This window comes from Acomys russatus, chromosome 12 (assembly GCF_903995435.1).
Source record: "Acomys russatus chromosome 12, mAcoRus1.1, whole genome shotgun sequence".
Classification (NCBI taxonomy): domain Eukaryota; kingdom Metazoa; phylum Chordata; class Mammalia; order Rodentia; family Muridae; genus Acomys; species Acomys russatus.
Window position 1 is genome coordinate 41,242,974 of NC_067148.1, and position 20,138 is coordinate 41,263,111.

Genomic DNA, 20,138 nt, shown 5'->3' on the forward strand with positions numbered 1-20,138 from the left:
TAGGGGAGCTTAGGAGGAGCACATCACGGGAGGACTCCAAGGGGAACCTAGACCTCAAGCCTCTGCCTTTCCCTCCAGGTTACATGGCTCATGGGGCTCCTGCTTGGTCCCTGGGAGGAGCTCATACAAGACCAAGAGAAGTAGTGAGTGGTGGGCCATACTTGGCTGGGTGAGCTGCCAGCAATGAACAGAGAGAGCTTAAAGAAAGAGCAGTGTGGGTCTGCAAGGTATGTCAGCTGCCCAGTGAGTGCAGCAGCTGATGCCAGGTTGGATTTGAAATCGTCCCAGCCACTGAGATGACAGGAAGCAGCTCTGGTACTTTCTGGGTGGGAGTGAGTGTGAATGAGGAGTTGGCGGTCCTGGGCCCAAGGGGTTATCAGCAAGGAGGAAGCAAACTGTACATTAGGCATGAGAGAAGGTAAAACAGCACAGCCTCTATCATGTGTGATGCCCTGGAGGTGGGCTCTGGGGCCAGCCAGCCCTGTGTTTTTCCATCTCCACTGCAGGCAGGGAGACAGGAAGTGAACCACAAGAAGGATGCTAGGACACTATTACTAGCGGTTTGGGAGGCTGCAAATACAAAGGATGATGCTGTGGCTGCTTGAATGTCCTGGGAGCTTATACTAAAACAGCGGATCTCATCAATGTGCAAGAATACACCAACTCTCTCCTTCTGGCTCTCCAGAGCACTGTGTAGCATGGCCCACAGGCCCAGCCTGGATGGGAAGAAGGTGAGAGTAGGTCAGGTATGGCCAAGCAGATGGGCAGTGGGGTCAGGGATTGAGACTGGATGAGACTGGCTGGGACAGGATGGAGGGGGTTATGTAGACACAGATATCTCTATTGGATGCTAAGGGTGACTTGAAGGAAACTGGCTCACTATAAACTCCCAAATGATTCCCACCTAGTATGAATTGATGAGGATGAGGCCCTTGGATGGAAGCATTCAAGGGATGATTTTGCTGGGATGGCATAGAGGGGTTGTGTGCAGTTAAGTTTCAAACTGTGAGAGCTGACTGCATCCTAAGGACAGTCTGGCTTGGGAGACCCTCTCAGTAGGTTAGTGTAGATACTCAGAGGTGCCCAACAAGAAGGCCCCAGTGTCCGAATAGCTGACCCTCTTATCTCTGTTTTCTAGGACCCACACATCTCTGCAGCCTGGTGTTTATCTGTTGGGGGAGGGCCACAGGCTTGAGGATTTAGAAGCCCTATGCAGAAAGCCTTGGGGATGGTGGCATTGCATGCAGGGAGCAGGCCCCTGTTGGCGTCTCACTTTTGAAGCTGAGCTCTGGTAGTGGTCATGTCTGCTGGAGACATGATCATGGGATGTTCTAGCTCTCCATTCAGAAAGCATTTCATTTCCAGGATATTGTGGCCCATCCTGGTGTTGGGGTGAGGAAGGAATGTGGGGTCTGGAGGTTGACTTAGTACTTGGCACCCTGATCCTGAGTTCTGTTTCCAATGCCTTTGTGGGTGTGAACGGTTTAGCTTCAATGCACTGATGGAGTTTCCAGGATCCAGATTTGAGAAAGCCCCAGGCCTGGGCTTCAGGGAGCTCTGAGCCCCAGAGAGCATGAGGGCTGTAATTTACCAGAAGAGGAGGTCCATAGTGGAAACTTTTGGGTAAGGGTACAAGGTCAAAGGCAAGCTGTCTGTGTACTCCTTAAGTGGGAGGCCCACATGGGCAGTAGGTTGCAAAAAAAAAAAAAAAAAAAAAAAAAAAAAATGGTCATGCTTCCATTTTTATGATCAGGAAATTGCGGAGGGGGGGGGGGCGGAGAGTATGGGGTGTCCTGAGTGGTCAATGCACACTCCAGTAAGTGTGATCAAAACCCCCTAGGACACAATGGAAGCCTCCAGGCTGTGCCGCACCAAAGCTCTGTGTTTGGTAAACGGAGGCAATGAGGCATAGGGAGAGGGCACAGCCACAAGGTGCAGAGTGCTGGCACTGCCGGCCACCAAGCAAGGGCAGGGAGGAATCCAGGCTGCCTTGGCTCTGGGTCTACTTGCCGGCTGTTTCTTGGTTCTGCTGCCTTGCTAACTTGGTCCTGTCAGCAGCTCCCTAGCCAGTCCAGTGTAGACAGCCCCATTATCATGGGGCTGGGCCTCCCCGACATTCATTTTCCTCCTCAGTATTTTCCAGTGTTTTAATCTGCTAGCAAGCTACTTTGGAATGAAGGCTTAATGAAGTCCCAGAAAAGAGCTGGGCAGTAGCAAGACAATTGCAGAGAAGGGTGAGGACAGGGAGACAGGAGGGAGCTGTCCCTCTGAGGCCTGAGGTAGACAGAGGTGGAGTCCTGAGACTGGTAAGTCTCTGGCAGAGCAGCCTTTCACACGGGCGGCCACTGGACCTGAGCTTTTGACCGGTGAATGCATTTAGGATTGCATAGGGATTGTAGCTTGGCTTGGCCCACCCCTACCTCCTGTAGCAGTGGCCTCATTTTCTATTCTGCTCCACCAGTTGAAGGCCCCTCTGGAATCAAAGCCTTCACTTGAGGACTGAGAGAATAAACCCTCTGCTGCATGGAAGCTAATTCACCTACCTCTTGTCCTTGGCTGGGCCGTGAGCTCCGTGGAAAGAGCCTTGACGGTGAATTGAAGGCTCAGGGAAGGAGCCCAAAGGGCCTCTTTCTCAGGACCCCGCTAACGTGGCGTGGCCTGGGTGCTCACGACTGTAGCCATATGAGCTAGTCAGACAAGGGGCCATTTGTCACCATCATCAGTTCCCAGGAGAGCACCCTCAAGGCAGCTCCCCTCTAGCATTCAGGAGCCAAGTTCCCAGCATCTCCCTCAAGCGAGGCAGAGGACCAGTTCCCCCACGGTGTTACTTTGAAAATCTGGCCAGCTCTCAAAGGCACATCACCCTGTGTGGCAGGTCTCTCTTGCAGATGGTTCCCAGCTTCGCTTGGCCAGGCTCAGGGAGAGCCAGCCCTGGGCTTGTGAGAAGCAGACCTATAAGTTAGGGCATGAGAGACCGGGCAGAATAAACCAGCTGACCCAAAGGAGATCGGGCGCTTGAGGTAACAGAGCTTTTCTTTAACAGCACATTGGTTCCTTTGGGGGTCCATACACCCCAGTGCTTTACAGACAGACTAGAGGTCTAGGGTAATAGCTACTGGGAGGGCTTTGGCTGTGACGTCATATGGAAGTGTCCCTGGGTCAGCCTTTCCATATTGCAATTCCATGTACGATTATTGAAGAATAAGGAAAGATTTCCTTTTGCTTAGAAATGATTTGACAGAATCCTATGTAGTAGCACTTAAGGTTGAAGCCCACCTCCCTGTCTTCTACCTGCTGGTTGTCACTTTGTCCCTGTCTGGTGGCTACTGCGATGCATCTTGCTGGCTTGTACATTCATTACTTGCCCTCTCCCTGACCTTCCCCCCAGGGATCTCAGAATGCCAAGGGCAGGTGTTTCTCTTCATTTGGTTTGCTGTTACATTCCACACACCTAAGGCCGTACCTGGCTCTTGCTGACGTTCGTAAATATTGCTCATCGAAGGAGTGAAGGCTGGGAGTGGGAGTTGGCGGGCTAGAAGCGAGATTTTTGCACTCAGCCTCTTTGCGCTTTTAATAAAATGATTTAGGGGATTCTGGCAATGATTTCTTACTTGCAAAATGGTCAGGATTGTGAGGTCAGCACATGTCTTCTCCTCCCTGCTGCTCCAAGAGTCCCCAAAGGGCACACGAATGACCTCTCTTTCAAAAATTCATGCTTGTGACGGATGGAACAGCAAGTGGTTCTCCAGTTAAGTTTCACAAGAGAGACACAACCAGGGACCAGCAAGTGGCCTCCTTGTGGTGCCTAGGAGCAACCTTAGAAGTCAGGAAATCTCCGAAGGGGTCCCCTGCCTAGTGAGGGATACCCATGTGACATCAGAACACTTGGACACAGCAGCTTATACTGCGGTGAGGACTGGGGGTGGTGCAGATGAGGTTCTCAGCATGGCGGGGCTCCTTCTTGTAGATCAGACAACATAAGTCACAAGTTCTGGATGTGGATGTACCTGTTAGGGGTCACTGCTCAACTCACACAGCCCAGATGCATAGGTTGCCATGGTTGCAGCTGGTGGCTGTAACTAGCTGTGCTGAGCAGTGCCTGTGTGGGTGACCATTCTGCCTGTACTCTCTGGAATCTGCACTCACCGTCCATCTTTTTAAGATCTGCTGTGTCTAGAGGACCACAGCCTCACATGGAAAGGTTGCCAGGTTGTGACAAGGGCAGGCTGTGTGGGGACACTGCTCTAGATGCGATTAACCAATTTTCCTGAATAAAATTATTTGACAAATGTGGGAGTTTAGGAGTTGGACAATGTGGTGTCTTAAGAGGGCAAGTATTTGACTTGAACTCCCATGCTTAGTCCCACCACGCAGAAGCAGCATCCATGCCCTTGCCCTTGCCTCAAATTTCTTGTGGCTGCTGTAATGTCTCAAAGCTGAAAGCATTTTGACTGTTAGGTGGGCCTGACAAGGCATGTGAACTGACAGTCCTTAGTGGCATTTGGTGACAGGAACCTTTCTGCACATAGCCAATAATGACAGCTGTAGAGAGGGGAGTGAATCACTGGGCGTCTTTACCCTATACAAAGCTCTCTTTTCAACAATTCACCAGGAAACCAGGTTCACCCCAGCATTAAAGTCTGTGACCTGTCTCTGCAACAGGGCCAAACCCTCGCTGCTTTTAGTTGTCAGGGAGTAGTTGTAGGATTCCACTGTTACTCCTAACTGTTCTGACAGGCTCACATCCCTATTCAAGCCCTTACCACAGCAAACCAGTTTTTGCTTTAATCTGTGTGTGTGAGTGTGTGTATGTATGTGTGTGAGTGTGTGTGTGCCCATTGTGTAAGTGTGTGTGTGTGTGTGTGTGTGTGTGTGTGTGTGTGTGTGTGTGTGTGTTGCTGAGGATTGAACCTACTACATGAACACGCTGGGCAAACACTCTAGCACTGAGCTACTCTTCCAGCCCAGGATCACGTTTCACTTTTACAAGAGAGATTTTAAAGCAGAGCTAAGAGTGAGGCTGAACTTCATCATCTCCTTCCACCCCAGCCCCTCTGTTCTTCTCTTCAGATTCATCTCCTCTCCCAGTTCTCCATCTGAACACACACACACACACACACACACACACACACACACACACACACAGAATTTGTCTTCCACCTCAGAACAGAGCTTAGAAATTCATCTTTTGTTTTCTATCAGCAGAGAAATGGATGTTTGCTGTGAAATGCATCTCTCTACCCTCCTTGGCACTTGGGGGTCCGTGGGAAAGGCCAGGGTGAGTGGGTTTTTTGTGGGCTCTTTCTATGTGACTTATGAGAAAGAAGAAACACGAGGCCCCTCTGGGTGTGGAAGAAATACAGTCGAGGGCTCCTTTTGGAAAGGACTGAAAACAACAGACACTGTCAGCTTAATCATCATTGCTGCAGAAAAGCGGAGGAGAATGAACACCCACTGGGCACTCAACACTGAGCTCTGCTTGCCAGGCTCATTATCTTATTTAATCCTAGCAACCTGTGAGCTGGAGCCCTCATGTGCTGCTTCACAAGGAGGAAGCTCTGCACTAGACCCCCTTCTGGAAGTCACACTCCAGACCCCATCTGCCTGGCATGAGCCTACAAGTCTCTTTGTAATGGTTGGCACTGTCCCTTTCTTCCACACTTACCCAGCAAGAATGCCCGTCTGGATGTGAACGTGGCGGGAGCTGCTGGTGAAGGCTCTGGAGGAGGTACCCTGGACACACACACACACACACACACACACACACACACACACACACACACACACACACACAAGACAATGAGGACTGGGGCCCCAGGAAGCAGTGATGGAGGGATAATTCACTCCAACTACAGAGGTGTGGCCACGTCAGCCATGCCCGTGGTTTTAAATATGGAGCAGCCGCTAACAGTGTCAGCAGCTGGCATCTGTAGGCCAGCAACCATGCTCTGATCTGAGGAGACACAAGCCCTGGCATGCTTGTGGCTTCGGAAGGAAGCAAGATTCTCGGGGAAAGCGGAAGTCAGGAGGAACATGGCTGCTCTCTTAAAGAAGATCACTTTTCTGAGGCAGCGGGCAGCTGGAGCCACGGAACCCACTCTGACCAGCAAGCGGGAGTCTGCAGAACAGGGGACAGCCCAGCAGGCCTTGTCACTTCTCTCCAAGTATCATGTTCCCTCCCCATGATGGGGACCGACTAGAGGGACGGGTTCTGAGTGTTGCCTGCATTTCAGGACTCATCTCTCTTTCTTTCTCTGTCCTTGTCTCCTTGCTCTGAAATGTGGGTGAATGATTAAAAACTTGGCAGGTTAATTAACGTTCCGTATTTTCTTTTCTCTTCCACTTTCCTCTCTCTAAGTAGATGACAGGCAGCCTATGATTTATCTTCCCTGTACTTGTCACCATTTCTACTGTAATTCCTTCAGTCTTGGGCCAGTGATCTGGAGACCTCCATGTCTCTTCCTAAATTTCTGTAGTATTTCTGCAGGTTAGTGCACGAGTCTTCTCTCCAGCATGACTTCCCAGGGGCATTGAAGCGAAGCCCCCAGTGCCTGTGACAGCTGACATATTCTGCAAGAGCTCTGGGGGGAGGGGGCAGGGGGATTTTCACTAAATGAGATTGATGATCGGCCCTCATGCATCAGGGCTGCCTTGAAGCCCAGGGGAGCCCACACCAACACATCTTCCTTAATTAGTGGGAGAAACATCCTCCCTTGGTAGAGGAAGTGGGTGAATTTCGGTTTGAAAGCTCCATCTTCTGTCCCAGGGTTGGTACCACAGACCCCAGTGGGTGCCGGTCCAGGTGGGGGGGACTTGCTATGATGGGCAGCAGTGTGGACGGGTGGTCTGTGCTCTACGCACCGACAGAAGCTATTCAAACAGTCTGATTCTGGGAGGGCCGAAACTGAGAAAGGATTTTTACTTTCCGCTAAAGCTGTGTTAAAAATCTGTGTCTTCTGTCTGTCTGTCTGTCTGTCTGCTGTTCTCTGTCACTGTCTTCTTTTTGCTTTTCTTTCTTTTTAATGTATATTTTCCTGCCTCTTTCTGTCTGCCTGTCTCTTTCTGTGTGTCTGTCATCTGTCTATCTTTCTGTCTCTATCTTTTTGTTTCTCACACTCACTTCATTATATATCACAGGGTTGAGCTGCATCCTTCACTAGCTTTGGACTCAGTGGGTATTTGAACTTTTCTCCCTATGTCTCCATTTGTAAGACAGGCAGAATAATAGCAGCCCCAGAATGCTGTCCTTTCTTGGAAAGAATCAGGCCTGTGCCCCGACACCTGACAACTGCTGAGTGTGAACTATATTTGTCTATACATATTTGGGTCTTTGCAGATTTAATATATTTTGGGGGCTTATTCTGCATGAGGGTGGGCCCTAAACCCAATGACCCATGTCTTCATGAGAAGAAAAGAGAAGAAGGAGCTGTACAGAGGCCACATGACAGAAGCCCTGCTGTCAGCTGGAGTCAGACTTCTGCCTTCTTCAGTGAGAGAGCAAATGCTGCTCTCAGTTCACCTGCCTTTGGTGCTTTGTGGCAGCCCTGGGGTGGGCTTCCCACTGTCACACATACATGGTGGCATGTGGTCACCACGCCATGTACTGTGGCCCATGCTGTCAATTATTATTCCTCAACCTCTCTCTCCAGGATCAATGGTTGTCTCTGCCCTCTTCCCAGGATTTTAGGGCGGAAGAGATGCAGGACGCTGAACTCAGTCTCCTTCTGGCATCTTCTCTGGGCACCTTACTCTATAGGATTCTGTGACTAATCCACACAAATAGCAGACCCTCTGGGTCAGAAAGAACAGTGTTGCTTCCAACTCGTGGTTATCGTTCCACTTTATTGTATAAAGTTTTGGGCAATGTGATTAGCTCTGCAAACCCTTATATGGGACGAGCTTCATGTGAGTAAATTAACAGGCTATTCGCCTCACCAAGAACCAGGTGCCCCATCAAGACAAACATTGTGGGCCCTGCTGTAACCAGCCTCTTTGTGAAAGTATACCTGGGTGCTGTAATTGTAGAGGAATTCTGAAGGATGGCAGAGGCCATGGTGGGGTCACGACAGCTTGCCCAGGGTCCCTATTATCACAGCAGGGCCTTGGAGTTCCCATTACTGGGACTGTTAAAACTGAATTTTCAAGTCTCCCCAGACTAGCTGAATTTGAATCTTCCCGGAAGCACATTTCTAATGCCTTTTGTGGGTCTTTGAGCTATGGTGTGTGCTGGTTAGCCTCCCTATTCCTCTGCAAACCAGATACAAGCTAGAATTATTTGGGAAGAGGGAACCCCAACTGAGATAATGCTTACATAAGATTAGCCTATAGGCTGGGGGTGGTGGCACACATCTTTAATCCTACCACTCGGGAGGCAGAGGCAGAGGCAGGCGGATCACTGTGAGTTTGAGGCCAGGACAGCCAAGGCTAATCCAGAGACCCTGTCTTGAAAACCAAAACCAAAACCAAAACAAAAAAAAATTGGCCTATAGGCATGTCTGTGTGGAAGGGATTTTCTTGATTAATGATTGAGTTTTGGGAAGGGGCAGCCTCAGCCTACTATTGGTGGTGACATTCTTGGGCTGATAGTCCTGAGTTCTATAAGAGAGCAGCCTGAGAAAACTATGCAGAGCAAGCCCATAAGCCGCATCCCTCCTGGGTCTCTGTTTCAGTTCTTGCCTTCAGGTTCTTGCCTTGAGTTCCTGCCTTGACTTCCCTCGGTGATGGACTACAATCTATAAGCTAAATAAATATTTCCTCCCCAAGTAGCTTTTGGTTATGGTGGTTATTACAGTGTGACCAGGAGAGGTTGACTCTGGATCAAGTAACTGGAAGCTTCCAGAGTTGCCATGTCACAGGGAACAATGTCTAATGATTCACGTGAAAGCTGAGGACCTAGATTCTACTCCCTAGGGACCCTTGTCCAATTGGTGCCACTTGGAGAGAGCTCTTACTCAGTAGGGTCGAGTCTGTGCTGGTGGGGCCTTGGCATAGAGGTACAGGGTCATTGGCTATGGCTGAGCCCATAAGGACCCCAGGGAATGCCCTTTTGACAGATTGGAAGTTTCTAGAAACCCATAAAGAATAGATTGAAATGACAGTGCAGTTCCTCCTTCCCACTCTTCCACCTTGTGCATCTCTGCTTTGAACATTCAACACGCTGTGCATGAGCTCAGCCCCCGGCGCACCATCTGCATTGGCCCATTTGGTTTCTTGGTGGACTTCTAATCATCCCTCAAGACCCCATTCCAAATGCCCCATGCAAAAATCTGTTCTTGATTTCCTGCTTGCCTTGATCCCATCCTACCCTGTCATCCCAACTCCAAACAAGACATCTGTCCCAACAAAGGTAGCCACATAGGAATACTGCCCAGTTCCAGCAAAGGTAGCCACATGGGAATGTAGCCCAGTCTGGGGAACTTTACTCAGGACACTGCTGTAATACCGCTGAAGGTCTTGCCTCTGTCTTTAATGGTTCCATCTCTTCTTTCCCTGTGTGTATCCAGCAAAGGGGAGAAACCACAGACAGGATTGGAGGGAAGAATATTCTAACTGAAGCAAGAGAATAAAAAATGAGAGAACTTTTGCTTTCCTGAACTTAAAAACAAAACAAAAAAACACTTGCCCCTCTCCAGCCCAGTTACTTTCTAATTATAGCGTTACGAGACATCGAGACATCGTGTTTTGGCAGAAGACAGTGTGCAATTTAAAACACATTTTACTTCATGTAGATTTCAAGTTATATAATTGAGCCCAATGTCACAGACTCCTCTAGCACAGCTGGGCTCCTGTATACAATGGTGTCTGGTGTGAACAGCATCCTGGAGAGACTATCAATGGTGCTCAGCGTACCACCTGGCACACAGAAAGCACCATAAACTTGCTAATGAGCTCAGTGGCAGCATTGCTTGGAGAGGCAGAATTTGGGGAGTGAGGACAGACTCTCAGCATCCAGGCTTTCTCCAGAAGTCCCCAGTGGAAAATCCCTTCTGTTCTGTGGAGGCCAAGTCCCAGATTTGGAACACAAGGTCGTCCTTAGGAAGGACGCCTCCTTGTTACGATTGGAACATATTCCTAGGCAGAGAGAAGCTGCGGATGAAAACCAACTCGGGACAACGTCCTCCAATGAAACAGGGAAACTGCAGTGCTGGGCTGTAGTCATTCCAAAGTGGACTCTTCCCTGTCTATGTCAGTTCTCAGAGGGGGACACCATTACTGACCAGACCAGCATCGACATTCAGGACAGGCTCTGACCTGCTGGGTTGCCTTGTGATGCGAAGCTGTCCCTCCATGCTCTGTAGAGTGGTAAGACTTAGGTCAATGTGGGACCTCATGGAGAGCTTACAGGTAACACTTGAAATTGCAAACCTGGTCTTGGAAGCCACAGTTTGGTGATGAGCCTAACACATTTCGTAGGAAGAGTTCACCCTGAGAACACTGCAGCAGGAGACTCATTAGCTGGTGTGGTTGGACCCATCAGTGCGTCTGGAAAGCTCTAATGAAGAAGCCACACAACATCCAGAGCAGGGTGGTCTGGCTTCTGGTGGTCAGTGTGAGTGAGCATGGAGAACTGCAGACTGCAGGGCTCTGGCCCCAGTGGGAGTCATCTGGGTAGAATAGCTGGAGCCAGTTTGGCAGGAGTGATCAGCATGGATCACACTAGCTCACGTCTGAAAGCAGGTTAGATGTTTGCATTTTCAAGTGTCCCCTGTAAACATCACACAGCTCCCATGTTGTTGAAAGTCTTGAATCTGCAGAGCAGAGGCAAGTCACAAGACTGATTCTTCCCAGAGAGGCTGGAAAGTAGCTCTTCCCCTGGGCCATGCGAGCAAGGCCATCAGGGCCTTCTGGAGGGATGGAGTTGGACATGCACTCCAGCTGCAGGTGTGGGGATTCAAGCTTGCTGGCTGTTGTGAGTCTGGTGTGCCCCAGCAGCTCTTCTCCGAGTGTGGTCCCAAGATATCTTCACACACAACACTCAGAACCTGAGGCGTTGCTTCAGTGGTAGATGTCTGTCTCCAGCAGCTAGCCAGTCAGCGTGGGGCATCAGAGTATGGCCCTTTGGAACAAGACTGGCATGAATTTTCTGTCCATTTTCCTCCATTGCTGCAGTTTTACTGAGCCTTTGAGAAAAGCCTGATGATAAACATTGGCTGAGAGATTCATGGAATAGCAGCATGTAGAGGGACCCATGGGGGTCATCAGACATGCAGAGCACACGGGAACTGGCTGGAGTGAATCAGGGCAAACTGTTCCTCCCAAAGAAAATCTAGGAGCTATACATGGTGTCTCCCCAAAAGTATGAATAGAGAGGAAGCTGTCTGGCACACCCAGAATGTGGTCTTTCAACTGGATGGCATGCCTGGACTCTGTTCAATGTCATGCAAGCCAAAAGCAAACAGAAGGGTGGGCTCTGTTCTGCAGCAAGTGGATTAAAAAAAGAAAAAACTAGATTCATGTAGGGACAAACCGCTTACTTCGTATCTGACCTCCCAGGACTTCTGTGTTCTTGTTGGTTACTCAACATTGATGTCGTCCATGGCTGTCAGTAAAAGTGAGTCACCATGTCACATGGAAACAGAGCAACAAACTCAAGCGTTCTGGCTCAGTAGATTGGGGCGGGCCTGGGTGTAGTAGCTTTTATAACTGCACAGATGATGCTGGTGTACACATCTGTTGGAAAATTGTGTCCCCAGTGATGTCACACAGGCTCCTTCCAAAGGACAGGCCCTTCTGTGGCTTCCAGACCATCCCAGAGGCTCAGGAAAACAGCCCCGAGGTGGTGGACTCAGAGCTGGGGTCATGTACTTTCACTGAGTCACTGTAGTGTCCTATACCCCTCAATTGGCACAACCCAGATGTGAGGCCTCCAAGTTCATCCCAGGGAGGGCAGTTAGATTGAAGTGGCTGCAGAGCAGCAGAAATAGCCACAGGTAGGGGTGCGGTGTGACAAGTGGGTTGGATTTCCAAGAAGGCTATCTGAAGGGTTATCTGCCCTGGTCTCTGAGCGCTGAGTCAGGAGGCTCCTCTGCTGGTTTCATAACCTGACTTTGGGTTTGTTCAAATCATACCATTTCCAGGAAGCCTTGGACCTGACTCAGAGATGTGCTCTTGTCTGTTAAACACAAGGCTCATCTTGTTAGTAAAATAGTGAATGAAAGTCCTGAACATTTTGTGGCTCCTTTTTGTACTATTTCCCTGGGCTATTAATACTTTGTTTCTTCTGAGTTTTTAATTGCATTATTTGGATAAAGGCTGTTTGCAGCAACAGGTAAGTTAGGGATCTCCAGTGCCTGGCATTCTTATAAGAAAAAACAGGAGACACAGATGGCATGTGATACCATGGGTAGAGATCCCTCCCTAACACCCATGTGGGGGCCCTCACTCTGCATACGTCTTTCTGAAGACTTATGCCCTTCCAAAGCATAAGGTGTTCTGATGTTAGATGCTATCCAAGTTGTGTTGCCAACACACACACACACACACACACACACACACACACACACACACGAGAGCTGCAAGCACAGAGGCTGGGTTCTTAGAGGAGGGTGGAGGGCACATGTGAAATAGGGATGCTTAGACCGGAACACAGACACACTTGTCATTTACCGTCTCCTTCCTTACCACCTCCCATCATTTCCACAGAGACCCCAGAGTTCATCAGGGGCTCTGCTCTGTAGACCCACACTGCAGGGGGACTGTCATCTGACATGTCCCACTCCAACCCCCCCACAGTCACCACAAGTATCTGAGCTCTGTCCTTCCATATTAACAGGGCCCCTCATTTGGCTTCCGTGCTGGCATCCACTCCAATAGCTTTAGGGTACCCATCCTTCCATCACTTACATTGCTGTTCTCTCTGTCCAAACTCTCAAACCCAGGCTGCTCCGACCCATCCAGCCTCAGACCTTACCTCTACTTGATCCTAGGTCTGGATCACACACCTCCATTACCTCCTACACCAAGACTTCATATTTCTCTCCTGAAAGCCCGTCCGTGAGATGGATTTATCAAGATGATATGAGACACCTGTGAGTTCTGGCAGAGCATCCTCATGGCTTTCCCATGCTCCTGTCTCGTGTGTGCAGAAATGAACTCTGGGACATGACTTATGCCAGTGGCTCTTTTCTCACAGAACAGCCTTCAGCATTCTAATACTGCTCACAACATATTATCAGCATTCCTGAGAGTAATAATTCTAAATTTATCCTGAGTAAATTTTCCACAGTGACTGTGAATGTGTCTGCAACAGAATTCTAATTTCCAGAGATGTTCGGATTATGCGTTTGTCAGGGTTTATTTTTCTAATCTACAAAGCTGAATGTCCTGGGGGAAGGTATCTTCTTTTGGTTTAACTTTTAATAGAAAAGTAGTCCCATTAAACACAAATATTTCTAAAGAAATAAAAAGAGGTGACTCACCACTTCAAGGTGGCAGATTGACAGCTACGTTGTTATAAAAAAAAAACCCTTGCTCAATTTCATCATTACTTTTTGTAGAGGAAATCCTGGAGCTTTCTCCCTCTCCCCCCCCCCTTCTCTCTCTCTCTCTCTCTCTCTCTCTCTCTCTCTCTCTCTCTCTCGTCTCGTTTTTGTTTTTATATTTCAGGGAGTGTTGTTTCTGACAAGATGAATCAACATTGACCTCCTTGTGTCCCCTTCATCCACACAGCAATGGAGCTCCAAATTTATCTTATGATTTTTTTTTTATTTCTTGCCCAGGTCACACACACCCCCTTTACCTCCTTTCCCATCCACCACGGTGGAATGCTCCAGCCATGTGCCCTGACGTAGAAGGTCAGATGGGACACCTGCTGGACACATCACTCTTGCCAAATAGTAACCACAGAGAAAAATAAAGGAGACAGACTGCACCCCCTTCCCTGTTATAGAGAAGGGCCATCTTGACTTCAGACTCAGAGCTCAAGTGACATGTAATTGGAAGCTAAGCAGCACTTAAGAAGAATGCGTGCTTGTGTGTCAGATATGGTACATCCACTCGGAGACTTCAGAGCTATGAGGCCGCCAGGAGGACAGTGCGAGACCCAAAATAATAATTTCACTGTGAATCATGGGAAGTTTCACTCTCAAAATAAAATCTCCCCAGCCATGATGTCATTTAACTACTAATTAAAGCAATTATAGCCTCATCCTGTAATATTCTAAAAATGTCATTGTTGCAAGCCACGAGGCTGATGGAATTCACTGCATCACACTGAATGACAGTGGGATTCTGAGATCAACAGTCAAAACTGGCACTCGAGACAAAGAGCCATCAACGCATGTTGGGTTGCCTGGGGGTGGAGGAGGTGGTAGCTGCCGGGTGAAACAGGCTGGTGCACACTCCCTCTCCTCTTCCCAGCCCCTCCTGAGTTCTGTCCCTCACTCTCTCTTCAGGCCCAGAACATTTTCTTTACACTCATATTTTTGTAGTTTTTTAAAATTGAGTTTTCCTCCATCATTAAGAAAACTCAAACTCTCACCCACATTTGATGTCTGTGTGTCATGTTATTTGTCGTGGGCTTCCCTGGCTGCATTAAGATGGTCTGTCTTTGGCCTTTGGCTCCAGTTCTCTGTCTCTGTCTCTGTCTCTCTCTGTCTCTCTGTCTCTCTGTCTCTCTCTCTCTCTGTCTCTCTCTCTCTGTCTCTCTCTCTCTCTCTCTCTCTCTCTCTCTCTCTCTCTCTCTCTCTTTCAGCATGTGTATACCTGTGTGTGTGCATGCATGTGTGCAGGTACACATGCATGAGTATATGTGCGTGTGTATGTGTGCGCGCACATGTGTGTACAGGTGCACATGTGTGGTGTATGGAGGACAACCTGAAGTGACATTCTTCAAGGACAGTTCACCTATTTAGTTTCTGAGACAGGGTCTCTCTCACCAGCCTTATACTTGCTAAGCAGACTAGGCCACACTTGACTTTTGTTTACATGGGTTCTTGGGTTTTTTGAGGCTATCTCAAGACTGAGCCATCTCTCAGCTCTGTACTTTGATTTTGAGTGGATCCCATAGGCTCCTGAGCTTAGCTACAGCCTGGCCTTTATGCCCTGAAGAAGAGTAGGGCATTAACAAATTTGAATGGATGGTTTAGGCATGGTCTAGCATGGTGGGGAAAGATCTGGAAGGAGAAATAGTTGTACAGTAAATGGAATTGGTGAGTGTTCCTCTATGGCCTCCCTTCTACCCGCCCATCAGGATGACAAATGATCAACCACCCTCTTCCTGCAGAGGGGCAGGCTCCTCACCAGGAACCCTGTCTGGGCTGGGGTGTAGTTGAGGTCCAAAATAATACACGTTTTTATTACTGACTTCTTGAAAAGTTTTGTATGTGTTCATAATGACAGATGATGTGAGCAATGCAACCTGTGCCTGTAATTCTTTGGAGGTGTCTGTTCTCCAAATATTGTTTTATCCAGGGGGTGCCACCTTCAAATACTTGAAGCAACTTCTAAAAGGGCTGAGTCGTCAGATCCCAGTACAAAGCACGAATTGTGGCTTGACCCTGCACACAAATCCCATCGAATGCTTTCCTTGCCTCACCCCACATTTCTTGATTGGCTGTTTCTGAGTGTGGACAGCTCTCTGCTTATCCCGAAGCATGCAGACTTCTGGCTGCCCCACCCACATCTACTTGCTCAGAAATTTCTATCAAATAATAGCTTTAATAGGCTCTACAAAGACTTTCAGGCAAAATAAAACTCGAGATGCCTGTTAGGGGAGGGAAAGGCTTGGTGCCTAAGGCTAAAAGTAAATACTGTAGGTGTGGGAGCCACAGGACATGGTTGTAGCTTTTAAACTTTGCTGCCAGTGATACAGGGATGACTGTATCTGTGTCCCAATAAAGCTCTATGTACATACAGTTGGTGGGTGCACTTGATGGAGGCTGCAGCTCAGGGTGCAGAATCCAGCAAAGACTACATTATGAAACTGCCACTTGGTGAACACTGAGTGTGCCAAAATAACGTATAGCTTATGCGCCGGGTTCTTGGCGGGGGATGGGGGGATAATGAAATGTCCCCTGACCAGCACGCCCCTGAGATGCCTGTGAGCCCAATGCTGCTCCATTCAGAGGGTGCCGCTCCAGGAGATGAGGCCAGAGCCAGGCTGTCTCGCTTATACAAAGTTCACTATTTTGTTGTGAGCACTTTACCAAGTGAGCCATCCCCTCACTTTTCATATCCCTGCCTTGATGACAGTCACTGTCACCGTATAGCAGCTCTTGGAATCAGTTGATGTAAATCCCCTAACTGCCTCCTTTTTCTAGCCATTTTGGTAATATTTTCATATATATTTTATATATGATTTTTAGAATAATTTTATCACAATCTAAAGAGAAGTCCCCAGTGTTTGGGTAGTGTAAAACTCATTATCAGAGTACTGGAGAGAGGGCCCAAGAGTTAACAGTGCTTGCTGCTCCTGAAGAGGACCTGAGCTCAGTTCCCAGCATGCACATCCTCCAACTCACAACCACCTGTAACCCAGCATCCAGGGACCTGGCTCCCTCTTCCGCCACGAGTGGCACCTGTACATGTGTACATACAGACATACACATAAGTAAGACATAAAAGAAATCTTAAAATGAAGTATAATTTATTATCAAGGGGGGATAATTAAAACCTCACTATGTGAGTCTCCAAGTTCATGGACACAGAATGTTCCTGTAATTACTTAGGGATCAAAAAAACTCCTCCTCCTCCTTCTTTTTCTTTGAAAGCCAGTGTGCTATGGCTTTCTGTACTTAGATCTTGCAGGTATTTTGTTAGGTTTATTCCTAAGTACTCACAATTGGAGGAGGCTGACATTGTAGATGGTTACATGGCGTTGGTCTTCATCTCAAGTTTGAACTGTTCTCTATATCAGTCATATCTACTGCCACTGTGAGCTAATCCCTGATGAGAAGCAACATAAGGCAGGAAAAGTTAATGTTGGCTTATGGGTTGAGAGAATACAGCCCGCCATGCTGGAGAAGGGATGGGGATGGGCAGATCCAGGACAGAGATCATATGATCACATCCAGAGATGCTAAAAAAGTTTTTGATGCAAATGCAACACCCTTTTTGATAAAAACCCTGAAAGAACTCAAATTAAAAGGAACAATGCTTGAAATAATAACTATATTCATGACAAATCTATGTCCAGCATTCGTGTGTGTGTGTGTGTGTGTGTGTGTGTGTCTGCCATTAAATCAGGCACAAGACAAGGGTGTTGACTCTCTATCCTTCTTCAAAATAGTGCTTTAAGTTTTCCTAGAACAAAAAACAAGAGAAGGAATCTCCCCCCCCCTTTTTAAAATTAATTTATTCTTGTTACATCTCAATGGTTATCCCATCCCTTGTATCCTCCTATTCCTCCCTCCCCCTCCCCATTTTCCCCTTACTCCCCTCCCCTATGACTGTTTCTGAGGGGGATTACCTCCCTCTGTATATGCTCATAGGGTATCAAGTCTCTTCTTGGCAACCTGCTGTTGAGAAGGAATCTTTAGAATAAGAAAAACATCTTTAGATGCCATATTCTGTAGGTCTCTGAGGCTTTTGAAGACCTTATTAACTATTTTAGCTTGCATATCTATAGAATCATATCTATTTGTTAGACATAGGGTATATTTTCTTGTGATAAAATTAGACTATTATTTGACATGACCATGATTTGGATCAATATACAAAACTCTATACCAATGAATTAAAAATAACCTTATTTGTGAGTAACAAGGCTTTGAATTGAAGAGTAGATTCAATAATCTACCTTTTGTTCTATCCTCCCTCTATATTTTTATATCCTCCTTTCTTTCTTTTTGGCTCCTATTTCCCTACCTAAAAAAGAAAAATAAAGGAAAAGAGAGATGTTCCTGAGTCCAACGAAGTTTTCTCTCTGTATAAGACCAATACTAACTTATAACAAACTCCCAATGAAAATAAGCATCTGTAGCCCAAGAGAGCAAACAGAAACCTACCCACCACCCTTAGAGGAAATGGAACGTCATTCTCTTAACGTTTCTTCAGGCTGATTTAGAGTGAATAATACCTTTAAAGGGTTTCCCCTCCCCCCAAAATGGGGGAAATGGGTAAGCAAGCCAGGGATAGCATTTGTGTTCCATTTTCTAAATGTTGAGAAATTCCAGGCATAATAGGAGTCCTGTAAGGGGCAGTCTGAAATGCTGGACCAATTGGGATCAGAAGCTTTCTATAATGCTGTCCTGGAGGCCATCCTGTTTTGATGGGTAACAGCAACTGAAGCTCCTGGGGCTGGAATACGGAGGATGTAGGATGTCAGCATCCAGCATGCTGAGAGGAATGAATCCTGTCAGGTCTGGTCCAGCATCAGTGCACAGTTCTTTTGTTCTAAAAATAATAATTTCTCACAAGCACTATACATTCTAACATTATAATTGTATGAGGTGTGCGGGATGCGTAGAGCAATTAAGTTGGTTCTCTGCTCATTGTATGAGCAGAAGTAAGACATCTGCAAATCTTCCTTTATGTCATACTAAGGATGGCATCTAATTATAAGTCACAGAGAATCTGTGACCAAATGTTTTTATTATTCTAAAGATTCTTTGACAACAAGACAAGTTAATTCCTGGCAACACGCAGCCTGCCTCAAAGAAGATGATGAGCATCAAAGAACCTCCTTATGGAGTTGGCTTCAAATGTAGCAAAGCAGCCACTGCGCAAAATGTCCTCATTTCTGCCATAGACAGAATTCTGCCTAAAATTGGGCAGCTTAGATGCGGGTTGAATTGATGGCCGATCTCTGCCAATACAGGGTAAGCAAGTCCCCAATAGTTTCTGCCTTGCAAATATGTCTGTCAGATATATTGGGCTAGGAGGCTGAAGATGATGCTCCAATGTTATAGAGAGTGTTGGGTGGCTATTCAGGCAGCAAACTGTCATTTTTTTTCATTTTGGAAGCATTACGCTGCACTTCCGATTCACTCAGGTATTTAAGTTTTATTCCTTCTCAAGTCTCTGATGGGGCTGAAGACCAGATAGTTTAGTCTTACAATTAAGCTTAGTTGGTTAGGGGCTAAGATGTTTTTAGATCAAGATAGATGTTTTAAGTTAATAGAGATATGATAGATATTGATTTTTCATTCAGAAATTTAGACCCAACAAGATAGGCAAGAGGTTTACTTCAAGTTTGCCGAATACAAATAGCCAAATCACTATGAATGTAACACTCATATAATTCCTGATTCTTCCTGTTGTATGTAGTTTATTTTATTCATGTGTAAAAATATAAATGTATATGTTGAAAAAGAAACATAATAAAAAAGTGTCAAAAAAAAAAAAAAAAGGTAAGAGAAAGAAAGAGATGACAAGTCTCTTACATGTCAGAGACCTTAAAGATCCCACCAGAAAACTCACCCAAAAATCAACTTCAAGTGAATCAAAGACCTTAACATGAGACCTGGCACTCTGAAATTGTTAGGAAAAAATGGCAACACTCATTTAAAATATAGGCCTAGCTAAGGAATTTCTGAATAAGACTCCAGTCACTCAGAAAACAAGGGCAATAATTGATAGATAAGACATTAAGAGCTTAAATTTAAGAAATTAAAAACTTTCTATATAGCAGAGGAAACAATTAATTGAGTGAGGAGACTGTTACAGGAGAAGAGAAATATCCGTGTCATCTATACATTTGACAGATGGTTAACAGGTAGAATATAAAAAGAACTCAAAAAAATTAAAGGAGAAAACAATCAAATCAAATAATATGCTAAGAGGGGTTGGAGAGATGACTCGGCAGTTAAGAGCACTTGGTGCTTTTGTAGAAGACTCAGGTTCCGTTTCCAGGACCCACACTGTAGCTCAGAGCACTCCATAGCTTCAGTTCCAGGGCATCTGATACCTTGTTTTGATTTCTATAAGCACCAGCCACACATGTAGCACATATGGAAATATGTAAGCAAAACACCCATACACATAAAATAACATATATAAATCTAGAAAATTAAAATGCCCTTAAAAAAAGCAAACGAGTTCTCGAGAGAAGACATGATAAATACATTTTAAAACCTGTTCAACATCCTTAGCCATCAGCGAAATGAAAATTAACACCACTCTGAGATTCCCTCTCATCCCTTCCAGAATGGCTGTCATCAAGAAAACAAACAACAACAAACGCTGGGGAGGATTGCGAG